Raw genomic sequence first — 8,269 nt, forward strand, 5'->3', positions numbered from 1 at the left:
TTTGTCAGCAGGTGAAGACTCTGAATCGGAGACCAGCAGGGTTACTTCAGCGGATTCCTATTCCTGAGTCGAAGTGGGATTACATTACCATAGACTTTGTAGTAGGGTTGCCGATGACACGACGAGGCCATGACGCGATTTGGGTAATCGTGGATCGATTAACCAAATCCGCGCACTTCTTAGCGATCCGGAGGACTGATCCTCTGGATCGATTGGCAGATCTGTATTGTCGGGAGATTATCAGACTACATGGTGTTCCGTTGAGTATCATTTCGGATAGAGATCCACGGTTCACGTCTCGTTTCTGGCAGAGTCTGCAGCAGGCCTTGGGCACACAGCTCCGTTTCAGTACAGCCTTCCATCCACAGACAGATGGACAGTCAGAGCGGACCATTCAGACTTTAGAGGACCTGCTGAGGTCATGTGTTATGGCTTTCGGAGGCAGTTGGGAGGACCATCTGTCGTTGGTAGAGTTTACCTATAACAACAGCTTTCATTCGGCTATCCAGATAGCACCGTTTGAGGCGTTGTATGGTAGACCTTGTCGGACACCCATCCTCTGGGATGAGGTTGGAGAGGCCCAGTTGTTGGGACCTCATAGAGTTCAGCAGGATGCAGAGTTGGTCCGTACTATCAGACGGAGGATGACAGAGGCGCAGGACCGCTAGAAGAGTTACGCGGATCGGAGACGAAGACCACTAGAGTTTTCTGTTGGCGATCATGTATTTCTGCGAGTTTCACCCACGAAAGGGGTGAAGAGATTTGGCCTCAGAGGTAAGCTAGCTCCGCGGTATATTGGCCCTTTCGAAATCTTGGAGAGGATAGGAGCGGTAGCTTACCGGTTGGCACTACTACCATCCCAGTCAGGCGTTCACGATGTATTCCACGTATCTATGCTGCGGAGATACGTGCCCGACCCGACGCATGTGTTGATAGATATTCCAGTTCCAGTTCAGCCTGACATTACATATGAGGAGGTTCTGGTACGGATTCTTGACCGGAAAGAGCGTCAGTTGCGGAACAAGACTATCCGGCTGGTTAAAGTCGGATGGCAGCATCATTCGGATGAGGAGGCTACTTGGGAACTCGAGGATACTATCCGAGCTCGATATCCCCATCTTTTCACTTGAGGTATGTGATTTATTTACCGTTCAGCATTTATACTCTATATCTGTTGTTAGTACTTGCTGATGGTAGATAACGAAATTTGGGGATCAAATTTTTATTAGTGGTGGAGAATGTAAAATACCGGAAAATAGGTGAATATTAATAAGAGAATTTTCCGGAATTTTTGGCAATTTTTCTGGAATTTTTCGGAGCTCGTATGGACGAGTTTACGGGGATAAAATGAGGTTCCAGAAAAGCCTGTTTAGGTTACCCCGTTTTAACAAGGAAAAGTTGAATTTATTTATATTCTTTTCCTTTTCTTTTTCTTTTTTTTTCGCCGAATTCTTCTCACTGTTTCCTTTCTCTCCCGCGCGACTCCTTCCCCCTACCCTAACCGCACGAGCGTCTTCGGTTTATTTCCTCCAGCGCCGCTACTCCTCTCCATTTCCTTCTTCCCCGAGTGCACCAAAGCCCTGCCGACGCCACTGCCCTCTCTGGACCGGAGCAGCGTCAGCCGTGCCCTAGATTAGGTTGTGCCACCGCCGAGTTTGCTTCGCCGACCCTTCTCCCGTGCCCTAGCGCCGAGCCGCACTGCCGCCGGCGACGCACGGAGCACTGCCTCACACCCCGGTGCCCTAGCCTCTCTGCCAACGCCACTGACTCCTCTCGGTCGCTTCTCTGTGCCGGCGCCCGAGCTCTTGCGTCGACCACCGTCCATTCTTTTGCCCTGGGTTCTGCCGAGCCTCATTTTCCTCTCTTCTCTTCTGCCCTAGTTTCCTGGTGTCGCTGTCTTGGTACCACACTGCCGCCGGCCACCAGGTTCAGCCGAGTTTTGGTGATTTTTGGGAGGTAAGAACTTGTGTTATATAATTAGGATTTCTTGATTTGGTGATTTGTGTATCGCAATCTGATCCGAGCAGAGGGAAAGGTTTCCTGTAGGGTTTACTTTGTTGCGGATTGATCTTGGGTCCAGCAGCCATAATTTCCAGCAACATTCTTGCTGTGAGAAGTGAGGTAAGGTTTTTGGGTTTAATGTTTGTGGATTTAGGTCTTGATGTGGATAAGTTAATCGATGATCAATTAAGGTTGATAGATAATTAGGGTTTTCCTAATTGAATTAGGAGTTTGAGTTAGTTATTTGATACATGTTGAGTAACTAAATTATATGTGTTTAATTAGGTAGGTTAATGATTATGACTTAGGGTTTTGTCCTAAATTGTGTTGGGAATTTTATTTAGCAATTCATTTGAATTTTTAGCTAAATAAAATATCTGTGTATTATTATTACAGGACTTTGACGCGAGACGAGTATCTCGACATCGTATTCGGACCAGATTGGACTTTTCGATTGGAGGCGGGTACTTTTGACTTATGTCATTTGATATACATAGTAGTGAATATAACAAATTGCATTAATTATGTTTCTCATTCTGTTTCGGTTAATCACTACCCAAAACTTGATACATGCTTGATTGATTGATTGGTTTGCATCTCATGTATACTTTACCTATTTATACATGCTTGTTGGGGTAGTGATATATCATGCTTCACCATGTTCAGGACCTAGGTTTTTATACCTTCTGTGTACCTTTGATTTGACTTGATTCGTTGACCTATGATGCCCTTGTATATATATATGGATTAGGTCAGGATATTTTGTGGTTAGTGTCATGCACCATTTGCATGATTGCATGCTGTGCGATAGTCCGCTCCTTTATTGTTGAGCACATCGCCAGTTACATGGATCTGCACACACCACCACTCATGGGTTAGTGGTCGATTCAGGCAGAGTGTGTTGCAGCAGGGACTCTGTTAGGCACCGTTGGTCCGCTCATGGGTAGTGTGACACAACGTGTTATCCGGCAGGGATTCCTCCCCGTCATCGTGTACCGGGAGTTGAGAGCATTGCGCTCCCCCATTTATGATTTGGGGTAGGAGGATAGGTGTACTCCGACAGCATCCCGTCCACTCGGTCACTCATCAGGAGTAGTGACGACAGAGTGCATGGTTGTCACAGCCCTACCCACTCGGCCTCTCTATTGTGTGAGATGATCGACTGGCGTCAGGGGTGACCAGGACGCATCATTGGCATCATATGCATGATGCATTTATTGCTTGTGTTTGTGTTTGCTGCATTTATATGCTGCATATTGTTTGGATACCTATGTTTGACATGCATACAAGATTTCCCTATCACTCGGACTGTTTGACCTTATACTCAGGTCCTGGTTAGTACAGTATTCTCCTGTTTACTTCAGTTTGCATTTACCTTTATTACATCAGGAGACTGTACGCATAGTTAGTGCTAGGTGTTATTTTCTTACTTTGTATATCAGTTGTACCTGCTGAGTGTTGGACTCACCCCGCCTCCATTGTTGTTATTTTTCAGGTTGATGCTGTCGGGAGAGAGTTCCAGTCGCTAGTCCCCTGCAGACCTCGAGGATATTATTGAACTTTTGGTTTTTCTTACATAGACTATGCTAAATTTGTTTTAGATTCTGTTCTTGTTTGTTGATACTTGGACATTGTATGGATTTTTGTGATGTCGATGGATTTGGTTTTGGATTTGCTTTTACTACATGCCTGCTTAGATGGCAGAAGAGGTAAGTTGGTTTTATTGTCGGATTTGAGCTTTACGAGTGTAGTGGAGTAGGGTTGTTTTCGAGTCATGATATTACTGATCTGTGTACTTATATATAAACTGCGTGGATGTATGTGTGGTTGTATTTTATTGTTTTTATTATTCCAGCCGCCTGTGGCTGAGGTATATGAGGATGTAGAAAAGTTTCAGATTGTCCACCGTACAGGGGAGAGGCTGCCTAAATTTTCTCGGACAGGGACTCCTCTTGGGCGTGACATCATGTGTTCTTCAGAAGTTAAACCATATTACAAAAGTTGATTAAATATCTATTTCAAGGATTGACTTCCAAGTCATTGGCGAAGCACTCAACCTTCTTGGTTATGGGATCATCCACTACTTCCTAGACAAAGCCTTTCAAAGAAATTGAATATTTAAACTCCTTACAATAAACCCTTGGTTTAACTACAGAGAACTCAATTGAAACACAAAATTGATAGCCTCTTGTGTTGGTATTTCAGGATCCATACAAAGAAAAACTAAACTAGTTTTGCTGCGGAATAAAGAACTAGTTGTACCTTTCTTCGTAGACAAAGACCTCTTGATCTTCTGTTGTATTCCTCTCCTCCTCTTGGACATCGTGTGGGTGACGATCTACCAAGACAAAACACCTGAACCTTTTCTTCTTCTCCTCCAAGCACCGCCGACCACAAAGATTGAAGCAAGGTGCCGCCGGCCTCAAGAGAAAGAAAACAATAGAAGAGGGTCGGCCACACAAGAGAATAAAAGAGAGAGAGAGCTTAGGTTATATTTTTGGGCATCACCCTCCTCCTCTTTTATATTCTTTGCTAGCGGCTAAAAAGGAAAGTTTTAACAAAATTTTCCTTTTATTTGCTATTGTGGATGGTTACAAAAAAGGAAAGATTTTAACAAAATTAAAATATCTCTTTTAAACCATTGTAAATAGCTATAAAAGGAAAGATAACAAAATTTTATTTTAAACAAAAATCTTCCTTTTATTCCTATAATGGTTGTTCACAAAAAAGGAAAGATTTTAACAAAATTAAAATCTCTCTTTTAAACCATTGTAAATAGTCATAAAAGGAAAGATTTTAACAAAATTTTATTTAAAATAAAAACTTCTTTTTCTCTTCTTTTATGGTATGGCCGACCCCTTGCTTGGGCACCAAGCATGGCTTGGCCGGCCCACATCTTGGGCACCAAGGAAGGCTTGGTCGGCCCCTTGCTTGGGCACTAAGCAAGGATGTGGCCGGCCCCTTACTTGGATAGGAAGGAAAATCAAAATGCGTGAATGCGAGGTTTTATAGAGGCTACAGCAAAGACCGAGAGGAGGAATTGGTTTTGGCCTCCTGATGAGCTTGAGCTTCCTGTGTTCGACCCGAACATCCAACTCAAGTTCATCAATAATAACTCACACCACTAAAGAGTTATTATTGAACTACCACACCAATCTCATATTACATTATGCACTCCTTATCATGAGTATGTTAATCTCCCTGTGTTTAAGATATCAAATGTTCATTAATTAAATGAGTTACAGACAACTCACTTAATTAATATCTAGCTCCAAGAGAAGTACCACTCAACTTCATTGTCATGTCAGAACTAAGTCCACCTGCAGGATTTACATGACAATCCTTATGAGCTCCTCAAGGGGACATCATCATCCTAATAAATAGGACACAATTTCCTTCTATAATCAACAACACACCATATAAATAATATTATTTCCCAACTTATCGGGTCTATTGATTTAACGAATAAATCTCACCCTTTGATAAATTAAAGAAATAAATACTAAGTACATGTGCTTGTTATTATATTGGGATTAAGAGTACGCACATCCATAATAACAGAGGTTTTGTTCTTTTATGCAGTCAGTATAAAAGGAACAACCTTAAATGGTCATTCTCAATACACACATAGTGTACTAGTGTAATTTTATAGTCAAGATAAACTAATACCAAATTATACTACAACCATTCCAATGGTTTGTCCCAATCCATCTTGGTTGTGAGCTACTATTTATAATTTATAAGGAATTGATAACATGATCTTCTATGTGACACCACACACCATGTTATCTACAATATAAATTAAATGAACAACTTCATTTAACTAAATGCAGATATTTGACCAATGTGATTCTTATTTCAAAATAAATGTTTATACAAAAAGTTAGGCTTTTAGTATACATCCTAACAGATGTATATGAGGAATAGAATTATAAGCTTTGCTCAAGTAGATGGAGAATCATTATTTGAAGTATGAGATAAATTTAAGAGTTTATTGCGACAATGTCTTCATCATGGTTTAGAGAAATGACTAACATTGTATATATTCTATGGGGAGATTTCTTTCTCAAACAAGAGATTATTGGATTCTTTAGCAGGAGGTTCTTTGATGAATAAAAGTTTGAACGAAATAAAGGACAGCCTGGTGCACAAAGCTCCCGCCATGCGGGGTCCCAGGGAAGGATCCATTGTACACAGCCTTACCCTGCTTTTTGCAAGAGGCTATTTCCAGATTTGAACATATAACATTTTGGTCACAAAGCAACAACTTTGTCATTGTGCCAAAGCTTCCCTTTAAAAGTTTGAATGAAATATATGACTTAATTGATCAAGTGACATTGAACCTCTAAAAGTGGTCAAATAAAAATTGGGAAGCATCCTCACTAAGAATCCTAGAAGTACGAGCCATAAAGTAAATGAAAATGCCAATTAGTGAACCACAAAATCTCATCCTACTTACCACTCCACCACTCCATCTAAGGTTTATAAACCACCAACACCATTTCCTCAACAATTGGTTCGTGTACCTCAAGCTAACAATGATGATGATCTTAGCCCAATGCATCCACCAAGAACCTATGTACCACCAATTTCCTTTCCACAAAGGTTAAGTAAAAGACAAGAAATATGAAGAACTTGACAAATTTTGTAATAATGATATGGCGGCATGCAAATTTCTGGATGAAGCAACTGAGGTTACATGTGCTTATAATGTTGTGGATTTTTCTGATGATGGTTGTGATGATGGTGTGGTTGCTTGCAAATTTGTTGATGTACTTAAAGATGAAGATTTTTTTTTTGATGATGATGATAATAATGTGGTTACTTTCCATTTTCTTAGTGTACTTAAAGATGGAGATTTTTCTAATGATGATGCTCAATATGAAATGTTTGATGAAGTTATTGATCCTTCTGTTTATGATATTGATGATTATGAATTCTCCACTATTTATGATGATGTTAATGTTGTGGATAAGAGTGTAGGGACTTGTGCTATAGAAACAAAGCCTCAAGAATCACTTCCTTTGATCACATATCTACTTGACATTATGGAAGTTGCAGAAAATGATCTTGGTGATGATATATGTGTAGAGACTTTGGTAATAATGGCAAAGCCCTAAGAATCACAACTTTTAGAGACACTACCACCTGAGCAAGAGCTAGAACCTTTACTCGATCCTGAGGAAGTCACATTCACTTGTTTAGAACCTCCAAGTTTTTATAGGCCCTGTGATTGGATGCTCAAACTGAACCGTCCCCAATCTCCAAGATTTACTATCAAGGAGACGAAGATGGTGGGAGTAGTGCTTTACAATTCTGATCCCATGATGATAGCTCTCTCCACGATATGGGTCATTGGAAAGAAAATCTAGAAGTATCTTACTCTGGCTAGAGTGAGATTTAGAAAAACCTAAAATAAGGGGGGTTAAGCTAATCATCTAAAACATGCACTTCTTAGGAGGCACTCCAAGTTCTTTCTTATTTTTAGTTTCTTTCCTTTTTTCCATAACCCAATCTCTTTACTTAATTTTTCTTGTCTATTTTTCTTTTTGTAGGATTTAAAGATGAAGAAGAATGTGAATATCGGATAGAGGGGTGTCTTTAGCACATGAATAACTTGAACATTTGACATACATCATTTGATAACTCCCCTCACTCTAAACTCCCTCCTATTTAGAATTATGATTATCTTTAAGACATTAAAAAATTTAAGTCTAGGGGATCTATCTAAGTTGGATTGTTAGTTAGTTTTGTCATGGTTTTCTTTTCATAATAAATTTTTCTTCTAGCTTGTATCATATCATGTTTAGTTCTTGTTGATATTTTGGATTCGAATAGAAGTACTCATGCATGCCTTGTCCATTAAGCAATATTTTGATGCATGTAGTATTAGTACTATCATGTGGATGTATTCTCTCATTTTTGATGATTCATGTTTTCCTATCTAATAGTAAAAATTTTATAGAAGCGATGTTGAGTTGATTTTTGTTTCACCATGTGCCTACTTGATAGTTTGAGCATTACACTTCACTTTTGATTTGTTATCAAAATGTTGATTTATTACAACATAAGCATAATTCATTTTGTTGAACTGGTACCATAGTGACTATAGGCAACCCTTTCCCAATATTTCAGTTATTGGATCATTCTCGATTTATGTTAGTCCATTATGAAAAATCAAAGTCTCATGTAAAAAGAGAGAGAGAAAAAGGAAAAAAATGGAAGAAAATTTGAAATGCAATAAAACATTTGAGTAAAAGAAAACTGA

At 39.8% G+C, this 8,269-nt stretch overlaps 1 non-coding gene across 1 annotated transcript; it reads right to left on the reverse strand.

Moving 5' to 3' along the window:
* Positions 1 to 5,915: 5,915 nt before the first annotated feature.
* Positions 5,916 to 6,021, reverse strand: LOC121994769. Its single transcript, XR_006115800.1, has one exon. It is a non-coding gene; the product is annotated as a small nucleolar RNA R71 (small nucleolar RNA).
* Between the last annotated feature and the right edge of the window lie 2,248 nt (positions 6,022 to 8,269).

The sequence above is a fragment of the Zingiber officinale genome, chromosome 1B (assembly GCF_018446385.1).
Source record: "Zingiber officinale cultivar Zhangliang chromosome 1B, Zo_v1.1, whole genome shotgun sequence".
In the NCBI taxonomy this organism is placed as follows: Eukaryota; Viridiplantae; Streptophyta; class Magnoliopsida; order Zingiberales; family Zingiberaceae; genus Zingiber; species Zingiber officinale.